Source organism: Podarcis bocagei (assembly GCF_964188305.1).
Source record: "Podarcis bocagei genome assembly, chromosome: 2".
NCBI lineage: Eukaryota > Metazoa > Chordata > Lepidosauria > Squamata > Lacertidae > Podarcis > Podarcis bocagei.
The window spans coordinates 96812692-96837522 of NC_138126.1; the positions used below are offsets into that span (position 1 = coordinate 96812692).

Consider the following 24831-nt stretch of genomic DNA (forward strand, 5'->3'; position numbering starts at 1 on the left):
ATTATCTCTCAAAATCCCACCCCAACCCCCACGTTTGGATTCATGGGGCCAGATGGGTTTAAATATCAGAACTTTACACTAAATTCTAGGCCTGTAAGCATTCCTTTTTTCTCTCTCCTTTTGCATTTATTTTCTCTCCAGGAGATTGTTCATACATCAGAGCCAACAACACACAAGGCCTCCAATCAGTGGCTGCCTTTCGTTGGCCCAGGGTGTCATGGAGTTGCAAAAAACAAAGATAAGCTTTTGAAGCTTTGTTGCAACTTTTATTGAGAGTCAAGTGCAAAGGATAGAGAGTTAGCCTCTGTCTTTTGAATACGGCCAGCTGGGACGGCTAAATGAGCACAACAAAACATTCAGCGCAGGATGAAGCAACCAGCACAATTGGTTGGTTCGTTGGTTGACAGTCCCCATCCTCATATAAACTATCAAGGTGGTGTATGACAACAGGCAACTACAATAAAACCTAGAGTACCATTAAAATAATACATAATATTCATTAGAAAGGCTGGCTAGTCAAGATAATTTAAACAGCCTGCCAAATCTGTAGGTGCCATGACTAGCCCAATTGGTCAAGGCAAAACCCACCTTCAAAAATTATCCTTTTGAAAAAGAAAGGCTGTTCTTCTCAGTGGGGATTTTTAAAAAGTCAGCCATTCTGAATGGGCTGTATTCAACACAGGACTAATGAGATTGTTCCGTTGGTGCAAGCATTTCTGCTTTCCCAATGGAACAAACTCCCCTCTTCTTAGTCCCCGGTGCACCATTCTGTGGGTTCTCCCAACCCTCCAGAGCAGAATTGGGGAGAGCGTGAGGCGATGTAGGGGGAGGAGAGGGGAGGAAAGCCCCACTAGTGGGAATTTTTGTGCTGGCTTCTGCTTTTGCAACATACAGCCCAGGATGCTGATTCCCTACCTATTTACTTTCCAAGTTGTTAAATAATGGTTGAATATTTACATTTTAGTCTGAAAGCTGTGGAGAAGCATATGCTAATTAAAGTAAGCAGCACTGTCTCTAAGGAAACCACAGGCTGCAATCCTATATACACTTACAAGGGAGTAAATCATTAGGACTTATTTGTGAGTAAAAAGGCACACAGTTCCACTGACAATGTATTTGGAATAGTCTTTTGATACACAACATTATGTGTAGTGGTGGTCCCTGTGATCCTCAGGTGAAGGGCAATATATGTAGATGATGATGATTTATTAACATGCTAGGGTTCGAGAATGAAGTTGAACTGTGAAGGTATTTCCTGCATTGATGACTAGAGATGTTGGTCTTGGAGACTGTGTACATGTCCTGATCTAAGTATATTATGGAATAATTCTAATTAGTGATGAAGGGCAATCTAATACTCATTACTCACCCGGAGTGCTCCAGCACCAGGAAAGCAGTGCAGATTGAGAGAAGTAAATATCTCCATTTCAGTTTCTCGTTTTTCCAATCTTAAGTTTAAAGTTCTCCACATCAGTTTGCATTTTTTAAAAATTAAACAAGTCCTCTTGAAAATTCAGCAGCCTTTTAGTGCAAAGTTCTTCCAACATGCACATCTAATGGATTCTATTTTGTCAAATATACATACATACACACTATTGTAGAGCAATTCCCCTTGATATAGTGCATTTTGGCAGACCTTCCAAGTGTCCCTATTTTCCAGGGATGTCCCTGATTTAGAGAAGCCATCCCAGTTTCTGATTTGATCCCGGAATGATCTCTGAGGTGGTGGTGGAATGCTTAGTAGCTATGGCCTATTTGTTTAGGAGTAGTTCACTGAAGTCTTTTGAATTCCACACAGGCCCAATGGGTGTCAAAGGAGGGCCCTTGAGGAGAACATGGAGTAATGGCAAGAGCTTCTCATCTGAGGCCTACAGGCCCATCCGAATCAATTTCGTTTTTCTCATGAAACTGTGGTTTTGGCTGATGGGAGTGGTGGAAATATAACATTATGGAACTGTTTCCCATTCCCACCCATGAAAGGCCTTCTGGGATGACCACAAATCTTAGCCCAGACAGTAAGTGCTCAGGGTGGGCCAGAAACCCTTAATCACATACTTCTCATCTACAAATCCACCCAATATTAGCTCAGCCTCTGGCTACAGCTGGACAAAATAACGCAGGGCAGAATTCCCAGAGGATCAACTTCCATGGAAATCTCTGAGCAGAGAACTGCCTTTTTCCAAGTCTTGGGATATTTATCTTCTAAAGGAGTACTGCATGTGGAGGAGACCCAGCATATATGACTGGCTTTTCCTGCTATTCAGTTGACCAAGCAAGTCAGTCCCACAACCAGATTAATAAATTAATCCACAAAGACGGATTAAATAAGTTATGATTCAAACAGCACCCCTTTGGTCCATATGAATTTTTAATTGATGTAAAATTCTGGAGCAATATCAGATGTTTTGCTCCTTTTTCATGTCTCTTTTTAGTCACTCTTTCAAATGCAGGAGTACAAAAGAAGAAAAAGACACTGATTATACAACATTACAAATACAAGTTTATGAAGGAGACAACGGAAAACCCTTATATACGGTTTGTTAACAAATTGAACTCATTTTCATGCCGTCAGTACATGAAGTCAAGATTTATCAAAGCTGCCTATCATTATATACAGGTATTCTGTTTTCTTTGCCATTTTGACAATTCTCCATGTTCTATTGATAGTGTTGTAGATTTACGCCTGTTATAGGCAATCTATATTTTAGTTGATAGCTATATTTTTATTACCACTATTGATTAGGTTGTAGTTTGATTTTAAAACTAACTCTGCTCAAAAATCCAAACAAAACATTGATCAACAAAGAATTGATCAACAAACTGATTATATAAGGAAGCTTATTCTAAGAAAATGCCTTGGAGCTATCTCACCAGAAGTGGTCAATATAAAGCAGATTTCTTACCTATAGCCAAGATTAAACTTGTGCACTTTTACTTAATTTGTATAATGTTTTTTCCATGTTATTAATCTGCATTTTGTGTGTGTGTGATATCAATGAGGCAGATAAAAGTGTGAGAGAGCTACAACCTATGGAGAGGTGGGGAAAAGCCACATAAGAGAAGATGCCACAGGGTACCAGTCTACAAGCTTGAAAAGACCCTCTTGCAGCATGTAAATAAAACTTCTTTGTCCGGCCTTCACAGCTCAGCCTTCTACTCCCTCATTTGCATAGCCTTTCCTCAAAGCCTGCAATTGCCTTTCTGGCTCCTTCACCCAATCTATTTCTAATTAGGTGTGCCTTCTGTGTCCTCCTTTTTTGGCTTGTAATCAGCTGCAAAAATGGAAAAGGCCCCAACAGAGTAGCGGTTTTGCTCCCCCTTGATGAGAGACATTATTTCCGGACCGAAAAACATCATTAGGAGTATGGAGCAGGGGGTTGTAAAGACTTAATTAAATGCTCCAGGAGGGACAAGGAAATCTGATTAAAAGAACTTTGTAGTCATTACAAACAAACAAAAAAATCTAAGCCCAGAGTTAAAGGAGAAGTTGGGGAAGCTCACGGAAGGAAACTCAAAGGTAAACTTCTATCAGTCACTTCTTGAAGTTGCCTTCGATGCTGTTCACAATTTGTACTGTTACACCAAGGTCAATCTCCCCTAGAAAGCCGACAGTTTAGACAAGAGTACAATACCAAGCTACTCAGTTCATTTCACTCCCACCAAGCATCTCAGATTCCGGAGCAACCCCAGATGTCTTGCAGTATGCCTGCCAGTAGAAACCTCAGCATGGGAGCTGAATGGGTGTTTTTTCTCTTGTTCTTCATGTTGCATTTCCAAATCCAGAATAAGAAATCCGAACTCTCATCTCATTCACTCTTTCTGTAGTGCTGCACAAAATCCTCCTTTGTGGTGAGCAAAGCATAAGGATGATGAAGAGGGTGCACTCCCACTGTTTAAAGCATCCTGCCAGCTACTGTTGTGAGGAACAAACGGGCCCACAATTGCTGCTTTAAAATTTGTTTGGACAGGCTACCTGAAGATATGGGGGGAAATAGAAGATGACTTGCTGAACTGTATGTGTGTTTTGAAAACTGCAAAGCCAGGTTTACACCTGTGACTGCTGTTTAAATACTTACAGGACTCATACCAATACTTTGAACATGATGAGCAATGCTAATCTCTGTAGGTAATTATCAAGTATCATTCCTATATATATGGAAGCTGAGTTTCAGAGCCAAACAAGAAAGATATGGAGAACCTAGGTGTAAGACCAAACCATAGTTTACCTTAGCATTTTGTGCCCAAACCAAGAAAGGAGGAAGAGAATTGTCATGTACTGTACAAGGAGAGAGGGAGAGGGGGTACATTGGGAATGTGCAATCTTGAGAATCCATCCGTGCTCATGCATGTAAGACCGAACCATGCTTTAGGCCTAAATTTGGAATATCTTCATTTTGTCAAAAGCATGTGATCATACTGTGGGGTGCAATTGAAAATGCAACCTACACTTCACCCAGTTTGTCAAACCTTTTGTGTGATCAATTAGCTATTACTGTTCTGATCCAATAACGAAAGAGTTATTGAAAAAAATACCATTGAGGAAAACGGTATTAACATTTTTGTACACAGCATGTAGCTCCCTGAATTCAGGGAATGGAGAAACCTTCCTCCAGGTGCCTCTTCTCACTGCTTTGAGATAACATCACTCCCAAAGACTTTCATGTGGCTTCTGATACCATGGAGGTGACTTCTTTTACCAGGCTGTGTGCCATATCCTCTCAGCCACCATGTTTTCCAAGGTGACCTCATTTCCTCTTTCCCAAGACTTACTCGAAAAGGTGGCCCACCTTGGTTACAGGGAGTTATTAAAACAGAGCCGGCTGCCTTCAACATTTCTTCCTCCAGCCCACCATTCCGGACTTCTGTAACTTGCTCGACATTAAACATTCCTGTAGGCAAGCTGAGGCTTTGGCATCACCTGCGCTTTTTGACCTGAGCAGGGAGGTGACTGAGTGAACCTGAAAGGCGAAGCAAAATGTAAGGACACGACAAAGGCCTGTGCAGACTGTGACACAGAATCATTTTGAGCAGTACCCTTTCCCTACAGAGCCTGGCCAAGTCAGAGCTTCATCCGGTTTAAGCTACAGTGGTACCTCGGTTTAAGAGCAGTCCTGTTTATGAACTATTAGGTTTACAAACTCTGCAAAACCGGAAGTAGTGTTCTGGTTAGTGAACTTTACCTTGGTCTACGAATGGAAGCCAAATGGTGGAAGGGCACCGGCGGTGGGAGGCCTCATTAGGGAAAGTGTGACTCAGTTTAAGAATGGCTTTGGTTTAAGAACAGACTTCCAGAACGGATTAAGTTCGTAAACCAAGGTACCACTGTATTAGAATGGGCAGTGGAGGAATAATGGGCTCCAGAAATTTGCTGCGATACTAGCCACCAAATATAGCTGCTACTGCTGCTAATGCTTTGTCAAGTGGTCCAACGTGGCTATTTTTTAAAAATACTTGTTGCTTGTGTGACCCTAAATGCACAGCAGTGCAATGCTAAACAAGTTAATCCAATTCTGTTCAACAGGACTTACTCCTAAATATGTACAGGACTGCAGCCTAAGTAAAAACAAAATAAGTGATCTCTCACTTTAGAAAGATGTAATGGCTAGACTTTTTCTCAATTAGACTAGTATCCATCCACTGATTTCTAGACTCTCTAGGAGGGCTCAGCTGTAGAGCATCTGTTCTGCATGCATATGATTCCTGTTTGAATCCCCAGCTTCTGCAGGTAGAACTGGGAAAGTGGCCTGTGTAAAATGCTGGAGAGCTACTGGTAATCAGTGTCAACAACACTGAACTAGATGGCCTGTTGGTCTGACTCAGGATAAGGCAGCATCCTGTGCTCCTATGGTCTTTGAAAACAGAGTGGAATTATTGGATTGAAGCAGAAATGCATTGCTACTTATTGCTTAAGGGGACTCAGAGTTCCATGGAGAGTTGGGCAGCAAAAACCAAACCTCAAAAACTGAAAATGTGGACAAAGTTGTTCGGCTTTTTTGTTTGTTAAACATCACCCCACTTGCCATACACCTGGGAATTCCCAGACATTTTGCCAATTTGGCAAAAATCCGCCAAGACACCATTCACAAAGCCCAATTTTCGCACGTTTCAGGGGAAACCCAGACATATGGCAGCCCTACTTATCAGTCTGTATTTAATTTCAAGACTCGTTGGACTCTGACCCCATTCTGGAGGCCCTCTTCTCCCCTGCCCCTATATCTACGACGCACTTACCATTGTATTACAAAAAGGCAGTGAATTTTCCATCAGCTGGTGTTGGTACTTATTCTTTCTCTTCCACTCATCTCTGATCAGTTTGACTCGCACAGGAACCAGAGATTAATTTCTGGTTTCCCTGTACACAACAAAAAACAAAACACTGTGTAGCTTACAGTCATTACAGAACATCATCCTCACCTTGTAAGACGAAACCTTCCAGTTGCAATCCTTTAGCCAATTCTGCGTGAGTAATGTATGGCCTTGTATGAACCCCTGTCCAAAATGGTGGACACACAGTGGCCAGGGCAGAATGGAGGGCCAAGAAGATTACTGTACTAACCTGGAGCTGGTTCAGCAATAATGGCAAGATCAGGCCTGATGCCATCATGTGACAGCAGTGAAACCAGTGGATCTTAGCTCCTTCCACTCCCTGCCCCTGGAACAACTTGTTCCAACACCTTCCTCTTGTAGCTGCTAACATGGATCCTGCCAGGGGGCACTTTTGCTCACCTGGACATTTAGTGGACGGAAGGGGAAGTGATGTTCTTTTCTTTTTTAAAAAGTATTTTTATTAAAGATTTCTTGGTTTACAAAAGTATGTGCAATGTCTCTTTTTTCAAGTTACACCCCCACCCAGTTCATCCTCCCACAAAGTTGTGTGTATTTTGGATTGCCCCATCCGTCTTTAACTAAGACCATGGAACTAAAGAAAGTAGAAATGGCTGCATTAAAACTGATTACGACTATAATCCACCAGGAACTTCAACTGTGCAAAGCTCCCCGAAATGAAAGAGAGATTTGCATAAAAGCATCCTTCATTACCTTGCAGGGGGATCTGACCCAACCTCCTGCTTGCTTGCTTCTGTTCCTTCCCTGAAAGACAGAAAGCAAAAGAGCCTCAGCTCACTCAGGTACATCTTCCAAGGCAGCAACTAGAAGCAGAAGACCCTTTCTTCAGGTTGGGGACCAGATGGCAACCCCCACCTTATCCCACTGTAAATGAGAATCTGAGTGCAACTCATATCCCACTGAAGTCAGTGCCAAATTGTCTGTTTTAATTGTGAAAGACAACACAAGCCCATAAGGGATGCTCTCTCTGTGGCTTACTATATGGGAAACAAGAGTGCCAAAAATTAAATATAAACTGAGCGCTGGACAAAACTGAAACGTCAAGTTAAATCCCAGGAGCTATTTGCTCATTCTAGCTCTCCAAATGGCCATTTTGCATCTCTAAGAGCCACAGCCAGCTTCACAGTAAGCCATTTGGCAAGGAAGTCCGGAGTGGACAGGTGTTGCACTCTTACATGATGCAGGACCAGAGACAGTATGCACCACCTCCAACCTAATTGGTCTCCTTATAAAGCTAGAGCCAAGATGGAGTCACTGGCTCTTTCAGGGCCACTTAATAGCCTCCTTGAACCCCAGTAAGTGCCTGGTTTCCATGGCACGTACTTGAAAAGATTTAACACTCTGTGTACCATCCTGAATCACAATGGCATGTTCCTCATCAGATGTACCTTCCCCCATTCTTTCAACACATTCTTGAGGATGGAGCGGGATTCTAAATGTGAGAATTGGATCTCAAACCAGAGACCAGAGGAGGTGATTCTTCCAGGTGAACTGACACAGATCACAGTAATATGAGAACCTTATATGAGAACTTGGCCTATATGTAAAGCATTACCTTGGAAATCTACCAGCCCACTTCCAGTGACGAGCTGCTGCAAACAGATTTGTACAGTAGCTGTCATCTAGTAACTGAATAAGTAACCTATAGTAAGCGAGTTAAAGAACCAGCATGGTTTCTTCATGTGGGCATTAGATCATGTGCAGAAGAGATTAATTCCCTTCAAAGTAATTCCCTTCAAACTTTTTCAGCAGGGGGCCAGTCCACAGTCCCTTACACCTTGTGGGGGGCTGGACTATATTTTGAAAAGAAAAAAAAAGAACGGTGGTGGAGGGACGATGAGCAGCACGTAAAAGGGCTCTGAAGAGGGGCTGCTTTAAATGGCGGCCACTTGAGAAGGGTGCTCAGCCAACCATGGCTCCTGTGTCTTGCAAGCCGCAGGGGCTAGCGGCAGCGGCAGTGGGGACGATGAGCAGCTTGCTAAAGGGCTCCAGAGAGGGGCTGGCAGCAACAAAGCCCAGCCCCCTTCCTCCTCTAGGCAGGGCAGGGAGAAGCCAGGAGGAGGGAGGGAGGAGGCTCTGCTGCCGCCGCCGTGTGAGGGGGAGGGAGAGGAAAAGAACGCGCACGCTGGCGATCCATGTGGTGATTCCCGGACCGTCTGCTGGCCGGATATAGAAGGCCATTGGGTCTGATCTGGCCCGCAGGCCTTAGTTTGCCGACTTATGTTCTATAATAATTGGGTAGCTGGCCGCTTTTGAACTGCTAGGTCGCACGTCAAAATGCAAGTAAATAAGTAGATAAATCTGGCGGGAAGGTAAACAGCGTTTCCGTGTGCTGCTCTGGTTCGCCGGAAGCAGCTTAGTCATGCTGGCCACATGACCCGGAAGCTGTACGCCGGCTCCCTTGGCCAATAAAGCGAGATGAGCGCCGCAACCCCAGAGTTGGCCACAACTGGACCTAATGGTCAGGGGTCCTTTAGCTGGCCGCTACTGACCTCTTGAGGCCTCAAATGCTGTTTGCACACAACAAGACTGGTTTGTTTCGTGACAGAAACATGGCCAGTGGCAGCACCAGAATTTTTTTTGAGGCAGGGGTTCAGAAGGGGCAAAATATATTTCTAGGTAGGTGAGTTGTGACCCACATGTTAAGATCCCAGAAAGAAAAATAGCAGTACAGTGGTACCTTGGGTTAAGAACTTAATTCGTTCTGGAGGTCTGTTCTTAACCTCAAACTGTTCTTAACCTGAAGCACCACTTTAGCTAATGGGGCCTCCTGCTGCCGCCGCGCCGCCGGAGCAGGATTTCTCATCCTGAAGCAAAGTTCTTAACCCAAGGTACTATTTCCAGGTTAGCAGAGTCTGTAACCTGAAGCGTATGTAACCCGAGGTACCACTGTATATGTTAATAACAGGAGTCCATGACAGGGGTGGGGGGAACAAGCTCCACAGTCTGCTGGATTCATAGAGGAACAGATAGCACCATGACCATCCGCTATGCTGAGAGCACAGCCGGATGTCCCCTATCACACCAGCATTAATTGAACTCGTTTAAACCAGTCCTTCCTTTGTGCCAGATTGCCTAATAATCCTTTCCTCTCCACAGATGAGCTCTGTTGCTATGCATTAAGGAATCACAAATTACTCATTATGGGTCCATGACAAATGCATATGGAAATCAATGGGTGGGGGGAATCCTAGAGCAAAGAAATGTTTCCTTTCCTTGAATGGTTTAATATAAAACTGGAAAATCCTATGACAGCTCAAATGTCAGAAGTAATCAAAAACTACCCATTCTCATCATTCTTTTACTCGGACTTTTCCAGATGATCAGTTGCTGATGAGTTTTTGCTTCCTCTGCTTTATCAACTGTAAGGTTCTTTGTCTTTGAAAAAAGAATTTTTCTACTTTAAATTCCTAGTTGATTCTACACAGAAGGGAAAGTTCTTTACCAAGCCTGTTCAGCAGGCCTAGCCCTGCCATTAGGCATTAGGCAGAATGAGACAAGGTGCCTTAGGTAGCAGGTACTGGGAGGCTGGCAGCAGCAAGGAGGTTTGGGGAAGGGAGCTGAGTATGCCTTCCTGTCGCTCCTTAAGCTAGCCTGTTGCCCAGTGGTATGGTAGGATGCTATTCTACAGCTAGACTATTAAATGAATAGTCAATGATGTGCTTGTCCATTAAATGTGCTGAACATTTAATGAGTATTTGCAGCTCCTTGCCCTAAAGTACTTGGCCCTAATCCACATGATGTTCCCCTCACTAGCCCCGTCCCACTCGTTTTGAGCCATGGACTTGAATTTTCAGCAGGATTGATCCAACACACTGAAGCTCCCATTGGTATGACCAAAAAACATTGCCTTTGTAACTGGAGAACATTGTGTGGACCACTAAAAGCAAATTCAATGGTAAAATGAGTGTCTCTGCAGCAACATATTACTCACATGTGGGCAAGCCCTACCTCTCCGTTGGCTTCAGTTACATAGAAGACAGAGTACCATCTTGTCCTCTGCCTCAGGCAGCAAAATTACTCGTGCCAGCCCTGTTATTCAGCCACTTTTATCAGTTTGCAAAAGCTATTTCTCCTTCTCATCAGCCTTTGTTTACAAGGATCAAGGAGACAGACAATCCTGGATTCAAAACCTTAAAACAGGCTACTCTAAAAAAAAAAAAATTAAAAAAAACAGCAACAACTAGAATAGGAAGCATACAAGAATGAAGTGCTAAATTAGAGAAATACCTCCAGAACTATTTACTGGAAATTGTGAGATATTTCTCTTTTTTGGCACTTCCCTTTACAAACCTGGAACAATCACATGCCACAGTGTGGTGGGGACACTCCGGAGATAACGTTCTTTTCTTTGCATACTGTAGTAATCTAGACAGTCTCTTTCATAAAACCTAAATCTCTTCCATGATCTCCTTTAAACAAACTCTTACGAAATGCAATATTAAATTGCAGAAAAGAAGCAAAAGTGCCCATATCATCAGATTTAGCAAACAAAGGGTGACTGCAGTGAGTCTCTTTCTTCGCTGCTTCACTTGTGTAGAATCACCAAGCAGGACTTCATAGGCTTACATGTTCCTAAAGTGCTTTGATCAAGGAATTTCAGACGTCCAAAATGGCACAACGTCCACATGGTTTCCCAGTCATCTCTGACCTGGGGCTGCTGTTGGCCAGATATGTAAACTTATACACACGCCATGTAAATTTCAGCACCATGAGAGGCATCTGCTGGTCTTGTTGTACCTTTTAAAAAAACTGATACTGCATTAAGACTGCAAAAAGGGCAACCACTTTCGCCTTGATATGATATGAACCAATCCAAACTTTTTGAGGATTAAAATATAAAGTCATAGGAACTGGGAAGTGGCAGGGCTTGTGACAAAAGCCAATCCACAAAGCTTAGAACAGGCTGAGGTTTCCATTCCCCATGCTCATTCAGATTCATAATTGCAGGAAGAGTCACTATTTTTCACCTCTCAAGAGTTAAGTCTGGCCAGGAACTTGGAAATTTCCTTACCATGCACTTGGGGATACACAAATCAGAATGATCGGCAATTAGCTATGTATTGTAAACAGGATGGGAGAAGGGAGAGCTTTCCGGATTATACACAACCGATAACAAGTAGAAGCTGATTTTCCCTGCTGCCTTCTAAAATTGGAGTTTGAATGTCAAGCTGATCAAATATTATCTTTGATTCCTAACACTCCCTAGCACATTATTATTATTATTATTATTATTATTATTATTATTAAACTTTTTATTTGAAAGAGATGGTGAACTCCCTTTCACCATCAGTGGCATATTTACACTGGAGGTTTCTCACCTTATTCTGGTATGGTTTGTGAATTGTGAGTTATCTTAAACTGCTCTTTTAACTGATTTCATTTTATTGAAATGGGATATTGTCATGTTATGTTTCTCTTCTTATGTAAGCCACTTTAAGAAGGCTTTTGCCCCAAAAAGTGGCAGAGAGAGAGAGAGAATATTCAAATAAACATAACTTTGCAGACACTGTAAGACTGGAGAAGTAGGGGTACTTTCCAAGAAAGTATTTTTAACAGCATTTGTATGCCGCTTAATTATAAATAAAACCTCTAAACAGATTTCAAGGTTTGATAAAAGAATCATAGCCCTTGCTAGATGATTCATCCCCAAAAACACATTTCCTATGCGGTCAAACAGGTTTTGCAGGGTTTTGGGGGGGAAGCTTACAAAAACCTCTTTCCCAGAGTTATAAGTGGGAGTCATTCAGTGTGTAGAACACAGCAAACAATGCCTCTGTGATATCACCTTCAACATGTTGAAAAGTCTGTAACCTGACTCCAGCCTACCTTCTAAAAGTGCCCTGGACACAAAGATATCACTTCTATGGATAGTGATGAGGTATTTGGCTAGTGGGGCAAAACATCTGACTGACATTTTGTCCCTGAACATAATATACAGCTGTTTGTTTCTTTGCCAAGCAAAATGCACAGAAGATGAGATACTGTGAAGATGAGTGGAAGGGGTGGCTAAGGTTTCGTATTTAAAATCAATGCTAAATCTAAGGTGTTCCTACCAGCTTAAGGCAATAAACTAGAATGCTAATAGATCTGCAGAGAAACTAGAGGGGTTATTATCTGATTTCAAATAAGAGATTACATTCTGAAAATAGGCTTTTTTTTTATCTGCATGGTGCAAAAGCAGACATTTTATTATTACATTCCACCTACCACAGGATATAGTGCTGAGGCTAATGTAGATATTTAGTCTGCCAGCTTGCTTTACTTCAAGAACAGTTATTTATAATAGCAGTTCTGTTCTGTTCTCCTTATATGTTCTTAACTGTTCATATAGAAAAGAGATTTGACATTTCAAAGGCAGCATCCTTCCTAGTCTCTTCTATAATGGTGGGTGCTCACAAATATTTGTTGCTGAGGTTCCCTATTGTGATAGGAATTTTGAGGTCTTAGATATATGTTTAATGTTCTTAAGTGTACCAACCAAGCACCTACATAGATAAGCACAGGAACAAGCACATACATAGATAAGCACAGGAAGACCGACCTGAAACCATTTTTTATTCCCAAACTGACCAAATGTTTTCTCTGCAAGGTCAAAGGAAAATGAAAAGGCCTCCCCATTGTCTTTTCCTTCACAAATCCTGTCTTAAGGGCACATTTAAGATATGAATAGGGTGTGAGCCTGTGACCTGTCTCAGGAACTAAGTATTTATCATTACAAAAGACTAGCCAGGCTCCCCAGGCAATCCAATCAAGTGACCATTAAACAGGTAACCTGTCAGACGAGATAAACAACGCACTCAGATTTCTGATGTAGACCGCCTTTTCTGTGATGTATGTATGATGTACGGAGGGGTGGTCTTGAACTCCAGGGCAGGGAATTTTAAATATATACGGGCAGGCACACCTTTGTTCTGGGTTCCTCCTCCCTCCTCCATGTGGTGAGTGAGGACCCTGTTGCAATAGATCACTAAAGCAGTGTTTCCCAACCGGTGTTCCGCGGCACACGAGTGGGCGCCTCCGCGCAACTCTGCCTCGCTGGGTTTGGTCTCCCAGCAGAGACGGGTCACACGCGCACCTCCCTCCCTCCCTCAGCCTGCGCGGAGGGAAAGCCAGAGAGAGGCATCGCTCCTGCGCGGCGGGAGAGGGAGCAGCCGGAGCGATGCCCCAAACGAACGCATGGGACAGGAGGGGAAATCCTCTCCGAGGCGGATTGAGCGCAGCTGAGAGAAGCCTTTCGAGGAGCTGCAGCAACTCCCGGCGACGGCTCCTCAAGCCCCGCCGCCGCCCCCTCCTCCGCCCGCTATCGCCGCCACCACCACCACAGCCGCCGCCTCAGTTGCCACCGTCCCTCAGTCCCTCGCTCTGCTGCCTCCTCCCACCCCCAAAGCTTGGAGGTTCCCCGGCAAGGGGGAGGGGAAAAACTTTCACTTTCGTGCGTCCCTCCCGGCGTGACGCTGCGCGCTGACGTCACGGGGCGGGGCTTTAATGGTGGTGTGCCGCGAGATTTTTTTTCAGTAAACAGGTGTGCCGTTGCCCAAAAAAGTTTGGGAAACACTGCACTAAAGATCAGGCTTACCAGCTGCTTTGCTTCTCAATATTCTCTGGTAAGCCTCTGTTATTTTCTCCTACCAATAGGGAACCTATGCAAGGACTCTATATGGGCTCTTGGATACCCCATAAGGGGGGAAAGGGCAGATTTTTGTTTACAACACTATAGCACAGGATACATCTGGAGAGCCCATCCCCTCAAAATTGTACATATCCTCTGAATATTTTATCACAATATCCTATTCTCTGGTAGAGTCTATGTCCTAAGAACAACTGCCCTGCGACTCATTTGTCACCCTATATGCATAGCCCTACCATCAAATCCCAATGTTGCAACTGGAAAACAAAAGACAGTTGAATAACAGTGTACAGTGTTGCGTATAATTTAATTGCTTTGCGGAATAGTTGTTTGAAAACGCAAAACACTAGAATCTAGACCGCTTAGTTACATGCCTATAAAACACACTTCTACAATTCTCCAGCAAGGATAGTTTACTCCTTTCTTTTCAGAGGAATCAATAGGTGACCATTCAGATTGGTTGTTACAGTGGTACCTCGGGTTACAGACACTTCAGGTTACAGACACTTCAGGTTACAGACTCCACTAACCCAGAAATAGTACCTCGGGTTAAGAACTTTCCTTCAGGATGAGAACAGTCGCGTCTTGCATTCCGTTCGGGATGCGAACGGGGCTCCGGAACGGATCCCGTTTGCATCCTGAGGTACCACTGTAAAATAAAATAAAAATAATAATAATCCTTCCAGTAGGACCTTAGAGACCAACTAAGTTAGTTATTGGTATGAGCTTTCGTGTGCATGCACAAAGGGACAGGTGTAAGCCCCTAAAGTCCAAAGACAACTGGGAAGCTTTTTCCATTTCCTTCCTCCTTGCAGAGAAATATTTGAGGTCAATTTGGGAGAGTCAAAATGGCTTCAGGATTGCTCTCCTGCACTGTTTCAGACACTATACTTATGCATGTGTGTTTGCCTTGTACATTTATGAACATATATTCTATATATATATATAATTCCTTAGAATTCCTATAACACGATCAACAGCCGAAAAATATGAGTCTCATGCCAGGAGTTAAGGACAGTTTTTGCCCTCATTGCAAGTGTCTGCCAATGCAGTGCTTTAATTTTCCTCATTAAGAGTGAATGGCAGTGATTTCTTCCACTAAGGAGAATAAGAAAACAAAGTAGAATCCTAGGTGGCACCAACGGGAAACAGGAAAAACCTCATTGCTGTCCCTAGTAAAGGTAGGTAAAAGGTAGAGGGCCCCTGGACGGTTAAGTCCAGTCAAAGGTGACTATGGGGTTGTGACACTCATCTCGCTTTCAGGCCGAGGGAGCTGGTGTTTGTCCACAGACAGCTTTCCAGGTTATGTGGCCAGCATGACTAAACTGCTTCTGGTGCAACGGAACACCGTGACGGGAATCAGAGTGCACAGAAATACTGTTTACCTTCCCACTGCAGTGATACCTATTTATCTACTTGCACTGACATGCTTTCAAACTGCTAGGTTGGCAGGAACACGGACAGAGCAACGGGAGCTCACCCCATAGCAGGGATTTGTACCTAGTAACCCTAGTATTGAGGTGAAGGGGCAACTTTTACCCCTCTCAGCTGCATCCCTGGTTGCAAACTTGCAAACTTCATTCCACAGAACCCAACAGGAGCCGCAGAGAATTTAGCCCAGTCCTTTCTGAATAACTCTCTTTTGCCTTTATTTCTGTTGAAAGAGTGTAGCAGTACCGTGGGAGCAGGCTTTTATAGATATACAGAAGTTATTTTACCTGGCTATTAAACAGCTGTTTTTGAGCTGCTGCTCTAATGTCTGTAGCTGCAGACATTCTATGTGTGCATTAAAGACATTTGAGACCCGATGCCAAGTCCATGAGAAACACCCAAGGCCGACATGATATAAAAAGACCACAGGATCTGAAGAGGGTCAAATGTACAAGAGAATCTTGATGTCCCCTAATTGTCCTTCCGCTTGTTGAAATGATGCTCATCAGTCCTCCTTTGACTGAAGTGCTACTTGCCGCTTTTCTGTTATGTACCAGCAACAAAAGAAGCTCAGGCATTTATGTTGCAGAGGGATCACTGCTCTATGTTACATCACTCTTCGCTTAATAGGAGATGTGCTTGGCTGCCTGCTCATCTTTCAGAAATATGCCTCTTGACTGTGTGACTGATAGCGGGCTGCGCTTCATACAGATGGAAAACACATTAGTGTGTCGGCAACAGTGAGATTCTATTCCGAGTTCTGCTTCTGAGGCTTGGATACATTGCCTGCACATGTTCTGCCGGCCCATTTTTATGATTGAGCCTGGCAACTCGGATCTGAAACGCTGGCGGAAGTTCATTATTTATTTTCAAGATGTATAACTCCTGTTTCCACCACCTGGTTCCCAAAGCGGCATACAAAAAGGAAAACAGGAAATGACCAATGAGAAAATGCACTTTAAAGGGTGGATGACATTTTTTGCTGCAAGCGAAAGTAAATGCCCATTAAATAGCTACTGTTGCCTAATCTCTCAGCAAAACAGATCAGGAGGAAGACTCAGTGAACAGATTGCCTGGAAGCAGCCTTGTCTTGGGGGAATCTGCTGGGGACAGCATACTGAACTCCGTTTAATTACTTCTTAATATACACACCTATACGTGTATAAGCCAGCTTTTAAAATTAGAAAAGAAACTGTTCATAAAAGGGCTTTCTGAATAAAAATGTTTCCATCATGCTGGATTTCCCCAAAATGCCTCTCTCTTTTTGGTCTGGTGGGAGCAGGGGACTGGATTCTAGCCACCCACAAGATATATTTGGGCTTTGACCAGGAATTCCTTTAAAGAGAGAGAATGAAAACAGAGGTTTCTAGGCTCTGTACAGAAACTGTATTTGGCTTAATCTGAAGCTCCCCAAATCTCTAGGACCAGACCCCACCATGTATATTGAGTTCTTGGGGAGAGAGAATTTTGAAAAAATCAATAAATAATAATAGATATTAAAAAGGGGGAAAGAAGCAACGAGAAACAACCTGTGATCTCTGATGTGAACACATATCCAAGTTGATAAAGTTCCAATGCTAGCTACTGCTAACACCCATCACAGCTACCCTGCAAACTATTTGTGGAAGCTCACACAAAGAGAGAAGGATGGAAAAGTGCACATAAGGCCTCCTCATGAGCTACAGGCCCATATAGGAACATAGGGAAGCACCTTACACTGTCAGACCATCAGTCCATGTAGCTCAGTATTGTCTGCATGCTGACTGACGGTAGCTCCTCAGGGTTTCAGCCAGGGCATCTCGCCCAAGCCCTACCTGAAGATGCCAGGAATTGAACCTGGGACTTTCTGCATGCAAAGCAGATGTTCCACCACCCTTTCCTCTCCACTGAATTCCCTCTTTCTTGGCTTCACCATACAGCTCTACACTCCCCTTTCCCGGTACTTCCAAGTAACAACTTCTTCAGTGGGCTTTGCTATTTAACTAGCCGCAACACTGCAAGGAATACTGATACAGTGGTACCTCTGGTTAAGTACTTAAGTCATTCTGGAGGTCTGTTCTTAACTTGAAACTCTTCTTAACCTGAAGCACCACTTTAGCTAATGGGGCCTCCCGCTGCCACCGCTCTGCCACCATGCGATTTCTGCTCTCATCCTGAAGCAAAGTTCTTAACCTGAGGTACTATTTCTGGATCAGAGGAGTATGTAACCCAAAGCGTATGTAACCTGAAGCGTATGTAACCCGAGGTACCACTGTAACCTCCTGTTTGACCAATTTTGTTGATACACGCAAACTGAAAAACCCAAGTTGACCTCTCACTTGTTAATCTGTGAAACACACAAATGGCGGCTGCACCTTAATTTCCCTTTGAAGGGAACATGCTATCATCTCATCTATGCAACTGAGCTCAACTATACCCAATTTTGGATGATAATTGGCTGAGGTATTACGGCTCTTTAAATGTCAATTTCACCTACCCACTTTCAGCCAGACTCCAGGCTTGGCTGAAAAATAGATTTGCATGTCCCTGAGCTGAGAGACTCTTGTTTGCAGAGAACAGCTGCACTCTCTGCAGAGGCGCCTTGTAACCAGGGTTGTATTCCGCAATGTCGCAGTGCACTGAAATAACAGAATGTTGCTTTGGTTGTTACTATTTTTTTAAATAGGCTGTGCTGGACTTAGGGCCCCTCCAGACGGGTGTTTTGTTGCAGGTATATTCTGCAACATGTTATTGATACATTGCTAGTGCATTACTGGTAGTTTTATTCATCTTTGCTTCATTCTTTGATGCCAGTGCTACCACATATTGCTATCCTGAGGGCTATAGCACAACAAAAGCAGGAAACAAACAAACAAACCAGAATATTTGTGGTGTATAAAATGTTGTGGGATTTCAGCAGGATGCAACAAGATATGCACTGATTCGAAGTGAAGAAGAAGAGTTTGGGTTTGATATCCCGCTTTATCAATACCCGGAGGAGTCTCAAAGCGGCTAACAATCTCCTTTCCCTTCCTCCCCCACAACAAACACTCTGTGAGGTGAGTGGGGCTGAGAGACTTCAGAGAAGTGTGACTAGCCCAAGGTCACCCAGCAGCTGCATGTGGAGGAGCAGAGACGCGAACCCGGTTCACCAGATTACGAATCTACCCTCTTAACCACTACACCACACTGGCAATGTGACAAACCATACTGAGAGCAGGATCGTGTGTGACGACCCAAACAGCAGCATGAGAACAACTAATCCTGACTGTGTAATAAAGACGATACCTGGAGGCCCTTAGATAATGGTTTCCTTTTAATGTGTGTGTTTCAGCCAAGTAAAACCCACACAAACCTGAAAGAAGAAGTGGGAAAGAACATCACTCTTCCAACTTCCTCCTTCGTCTCTACACACGTTCCAAGGGAGACAAATATAGCCACCCTCGCAGCCTCATGACCAAGGGGGCAGCGTTGTGGGGGTTCAGAGCTTTCATGTACGCTAAGAGAAAACATCATGAGCACCATGGTGCCCACAGGAACAAATTTAGTAAGCCCTGCTCTGTTCTAAAAGCCAGATTAAGAACATAGCAAGAACCTATGGCTGGATCATCCTTAAGGCCCACTGAGTCCAGCATCATGTCCTCACAGTGGCCAATCGGATGCCTGCAAGCGGGACAGGAGTCCAGAAGCACTGTCCCCACTTGTAATGCCCATCAACTGCTTTGCAGAGATGCAGACTGCCTCTGCCAGTGGAGGTACAATATAGTCATCTGCCTAGTAGCCGTTGATAGACTTCTCTTCCATGAATTTGTCTAATCCTCTTTCAAAACCTTCTAAGTTGCTGGCCATCTCATCTGGTGGGATCTAATTCCATAGCTCGACTATGTGTTGTGTGAAGCACTTTCTTTTGTCTGTCTTGAATTGTCCATCTTCATTGGATGGCCCCTGAGTTCTTGTAATATGAGACAAGGAGGAAAAACCCTCTATCCCCCTTTTCTGCATCATGCACAAAAGTCCTAAAACATTTTAACCTTTCCTCATAGGGTAATTGCTCCAGCCCCTTGATGATTTTGGTCACACTATTATGAACCCTTTTCCAGCTCTACAATATCCTTTCTGAGGTTCAGCAATCAGAACTGTAGTATTCCAAGTGTAGTTTGCACCACAAATTTATATAATGTCATTATGACATTGATAGGTTCCGCTTCAATCCTTTTCCTAATGATCCCTAATATGGAATCAAGCTATACACTATGACCTCAAGGTCTCAGTCTTGGTTAACCACTGCCAGTTCAAACCCCATTTGGGTATATGTCAAGTAAGTATATTTTGTCCTAATAGTTTTTAAAAAAATAATAATAAATTAAAAAAAAATATTTCACTATAAACAAAATGGTCAATTATCTTGCATATATGACCCAACGGATAGTATGTGGATAACACATTATTCAAAATATTGACATAGACCATTGAGATACAAAGCTTTCAATCAAATACAAAACTTAAAAGAAAAACAACCCAAAACATCCATGCAGCTGTGATATGGTAGCCTTAACCCCCCAATATCATTTTACAATAAGAAAAGCCACCACCACTTACTTTCTTTGGGGGAATTGAAAGGCTACCATTTTGCCCCAATGTATTGGCGCTGTGGTCTAAACCACAGAGCCTAGGGCTTGCCGATCAGAAGGTCAGCGGTTCGAATCCCTGCGACGGGGTGAGCTCCCCCTGTTTGGTCCCTGCTCCTGCCAACCTAGCAGTTCGAAAGCACGTCAAAGTGCAATTAGATAAATAGGTATCACTCCTGTGGGAAGGTAAATGGCGTTTCCATGCGCTGCTCTGGTTCGCCAGAAGTGGCTTAGTCATGCTGGCCACATGACCCGGAAGCTGTACGCCCGCTCCCACGGCCAATAAAGCGAGATGAGTGCCGCAACCCCAGAGTTGACCATGACTGGACTTAACGGTCAGGGGACCCTTTACCTTTACCTTTATTTCTAGTTCGGAGAGATCCTTTTGGAGCTCTTTGCAATTATTTTGGTTTTATTTAATTTTTTTTGGGGGGGGTGTTCTGCCCTGAGCAAATTTGGTTATCTCAATGCTTGTCCCTAACTCCAGGTGATATATGAACAAGTTGAAAAGCATAGGTCCTTGGGGACACCACTTCCTACATCCTTCCTGTCTGTACAATGTGCAAGAGAGACTTTGGTTGTCAGGTGCTTCAAAGGATGACTGCTGACCTAAGATACCAAAGTCAGAACTTCAAGGGAGAATTTTAAGAAAATTACACAGCATTTTGTGCTACTTCATCCTGCCCACAGAGGCAGGAAAGCTTCCAGAATTTTGATGGACTACAACTCCCATCATCCCTGACAATTGGCCATGCTGTCTATGTCTGATGGGAGTTGGAGTCCAAGAACATTTAGTGCGCCACAGCTTCCCCAGCTCCAATCTAGGCTGCATACACACCAGACATTTTAAACACATTTAACCACCCCCCAAAGATCCCTGAGAAATATAGTTTATTCCTCACTGAGTTACACTTCCCAGCACACTTAATAAATTACAGTTCCCAGGATTCTTTGAAAATGTAATTTAAATGTGCTTTTAATGAATCTGTTATTTTTTTTCTGGAAATATTGAAATCTTGTAATGATACATCCCAGCGAACAGAAATAAAATCTACTATATTGAAACACTGCTTCTTTGCCGTGCACTTGGAAACCTCTTAAGATATCGTAAACAAATTCTGCAGGGTGCTTCCTGATATCAAGGAGCAGATTTTCATAAGTGTTTGGAGACAACTGAATGCCAATTTGAATCAAAAAGGTGGGATGGACCTTTCAAAACAGCACTGCTTTTAGCCAAATTTTGCATGATGGTTCCTGTGTTTGAGGAGCCAGTTTTTGCCTGTGTTTGGATGCCATTTTGAATCAAGGTGGCGGACCAAACATTTCAAAGCCACAGTGATTTTAACCATTGATTACAAAACTGCTCTGGTTTTTTGGCTTCTTAGAATTCCTGAAATTCCTAAGTGATACTAGGTACAAGGTTGCTAGGAGGTAAATAAGCTTGAAAAAGAAAAAGAAAAAGATTAATTCAACAATTGGCACATTTCCCTATCTTGCCCCTCCTTTGACTTGCAAAATGATTTACTAATAGCAAACCCAGTTCTCTGAGATCTCGTCTTCATGCAGCCAAAATGGCACCATCTATGTAGAAGAAGGCGGTATCAGCAGGCTTGTAGGAATTCCAAGCTTTTGTAAAAAAGAAAGAACGGAGCAATGTTCCAAAACAGAGGACTGAGCAATGTCAGTGGGCACAAGACACTGATTTGACTGGGGAGGGAGGCAGAGGCAGAGCTAGCTGATCCGGCCCCTGGAGCGGTCACATGCTGTGAACCTGGGGGCGGGGCAATCTGCCCAGGGGGGCGGGGCGACAAGCATCCCAGGGGGGCGGGGCAGCGATGTCACCCCCCTCAGGGATGACACCTGGGGAGGTCCACACACCCCACACCCTCTTCCTCTGCCAGTGGAGGGGGGCGAAAATGAAAAATTGGGAGTGGGCAATAGAACAGAGTGGTTGGGATCCTGAAGAGGATGCAACATATACTATTCCTTACTGTGTGGCATGAAGACCCGAGGCTCAAATTACGTTGGAAAGGCTGATTACATATTTGAAAGTAAATACGTACAATTGAAACAAGGCAAAATAAATAAAGAAACCCCCATCTCTTACTGAAAAGGCAAGGTCTGCCAGCCGCTGAAGAATCTTGGAAGGTAACTACTTAAAAGTGGAGGCCCATTTTAGGATGTGTTCCTCTGGTCTGACAGAGAACTCTAAGGCCTTGCTATCTTTAGTGGGATCTGGAGGGTTTTACTTGATGTTTTGGCACAGGAGGAAAGGCCTTGCGGAACATTCCATCTTAGGTATGGGGCGATTAAGTGTCTTCATCCATAGAGTACCGCATCCAGCCTTGCTCAAACGGTGCTATTTCTCCCCCAGTCCAATTCACATTATTTATAAACAAAGAAAAACCGAATCATATTTTTTATTGACCAGTTCAAGGGTGTAAAGATGCTTTGCGGTCAAACTGTTCACCTTAACGTATCTTCCTAACTTCTTTGTTCCACATGTTTTTGAAATGAAATGAAAGGCATAACCTACACTCTCATGAAAAGGACCCAAAGGTGATGGATAATACAGTCCTGAACCAACAGACCAAAGTTTGTTTAGAATGCCCACCAGGAAATTCAAGATCTTGATCCTATGAATTTAAAGTCGGGGTGTGGTGGGCTGGGGACAAATTTCCACAGGACCCCTGCCACTGAGTCCCCCCAGGGCAGTAGAACCTGAATTCGGTTTCAGATGTGTTACATAACAGCCACACAGATATCCTTTCTGGCGGAATTATTCCCACATCTCACGGACCTTTTACTCATGTAAGTGAGATCCTTCAAATAGGGGCAACGTACAATGTGATCCTTCTATGCTTCAGGGAAGCTCCACAATAAATAGAATAATTTTAGCTGCAGTGGGACTTACTCCACCCGGTAAGTGGGGCTAAGACTGCAGCCTCAACAAACAGGATACAGAGGTAAAAAGGAAAGTTTAAATTAAAAACTTGTGAATCACTCCTCTTTGTAGTCACAGAGCAATTATCAGAGCAAAACAAAAGCACAAAACAGGCATATATCACTACGAGCCAGGCATCCTTCCTACAGACACTCTCCCTGAGATCTGACCATCTACTACCTTAGCTTCTCTACAGTACAAGAAGGGAGGAAGGACATACGGTTCGACTTTGTTGAAGAAGCGCCGGCGCAGCAGAAATGCCAAGGTGCTGAGGACCAAGATGGTGGTGCACATGATTCTTCCCCCATTACCAAACCAGGGGCATCACTATCGCGGGAGCATAAGGGCAGAATAGCTCCACTGCCCTCCGCCTGACTCTGACTCACCAGTGCTGTGGGGTGGAGATTGGCATGCAAAGCCACTGTGGGAGGGCTCCTTTCTACTCAGTCACCTGCAGGCACTCATGACTGCTTTCAGAGAAGATTAGAGTGGGATAAGACGTAATTAATAGGCAAGGCACAAATAAGGACACAAACCTCTAGGAGAGAAGTGGGCAAGTCAGTCTGTCAGTGGACTGCCTGAGTCTAGGGACTTTTCCTGCTGTTTTTGTGCAAGACGAGGCCACGAAACCGCCTTGTAAGGAATGAGAACATTAGTCCATCTTGTTTGATATTAGCTGCAGCTTTCTAGGGATTTCACCTGTGGAGTTTTCCCTGAAGATGCCAGATATTGAACCCGAGAACTTTCTGTATGCACAGAATGGGATCTGCCACAGGTCCCCCTCCTGAATTATGAGCAGAGAAAGGAAATGGCCTTCTGCATTTCCCCTCTTTATTCTGCTGGCAGACTCCAGATTCCCAGCTCTTCTGACATGCCTGGAATATACTCAGTTCTTCACAGAGCTGCAGCTGGGAGTTTGACATCTCAGGAAATCAGAGCTACTATAAGAGCATCATGTCCTGTAAAGTGGTGATGCTCCAGAATAAGGGACAGGTGAGACTTCCAGGTGAGAGGAGGGTTCCATTAAAACAAGCCTAAAGTCATCTGGCAATCACTTTTCTATCAACGTTATCCACTGGGAAGTTATTCTGCACGCACAAGAGAATCCCACAACCTCACCCTCTGGGACTGGGTTTTGTTTGTTTGTTTGGTTGGTTTGCTTCTCTGCCTGTGTTTTAGGAAATCCTCCATAATCTATTACAGCACCTGTCCTGTCCCCTCTCTACTTGGATATGTGGTTTCTTCTTCTTGGGGTGAGCACAAGTCTTAAAAACAAACAAACCAGCTTTACTCTCCACACTACACAATGCATTCTATTCTCCCCTCCTCTAATACCCCCCCACACACACACACATGCACATTTTAATCTGCAAATCCTTCTGGTGCTGTGCCAGCCAGCTGATCTTTTAGACACTGTTTCATTGCCTTTCCTTGCCTCTTCCTTTTGCCTAGCACCTGCTGTTGTGATTCCTCACAAGGCCACGGACCCTTGCTGTTCCCACACCTACATTGTATCCCACACATTGCTGCCTGTATCCCCAAAACAAACACTCCTGGAAGAAGAAGCTGAACAAAAAACCAACAAGTCTTCAGAGAAAGGACAAAACACTCAACAATCTGATATTTGCTTGCACTGCCAGTCTACAGCCCCATGACAGGAAAATACTGATACTCCTATCGATGTGGCTTACAGGGCGCTCAAATTAAATCACAGGCAGAAACATGCTGCTCACTCGCTTTTCCATGGACCAAATGCTTGCAAGCTTTGTTTTTTCATTGTCTTGTATAGATGGGCTTTTTGATCTGCATCCCTCTGCCCCCACTTTACCTGCTTTCTCAGCACCCTGTTCTGCCCTCCTAGTTTCTCTTGCACT

At 43.8% G+C, this 24831-nt stretch overlaps 1 long non-coding RNA gene across 1 annotated transcript; it reads right to left on the reverse strand.

Moving 5' to 3' along the window:
- Positions 1-2350: 2350 nt before the first annotated feature.
- LOC308582410 lies at positions 2351-23323 on the reverse strand. Its single transcript, XR_014005668.1, has 4 exons — positions 23178-23323; positions 7039-7089; positions 6232-6352; positions 2351-4958 (listed from the first exon to the last, which is right to left on the reverse strand). It is a non-coding gene; the product is annotated as an uncharacterized lncRNA (long non-coding RNA).
- Positions 23324-24831: the final 1508 nt, after the last annotated feature.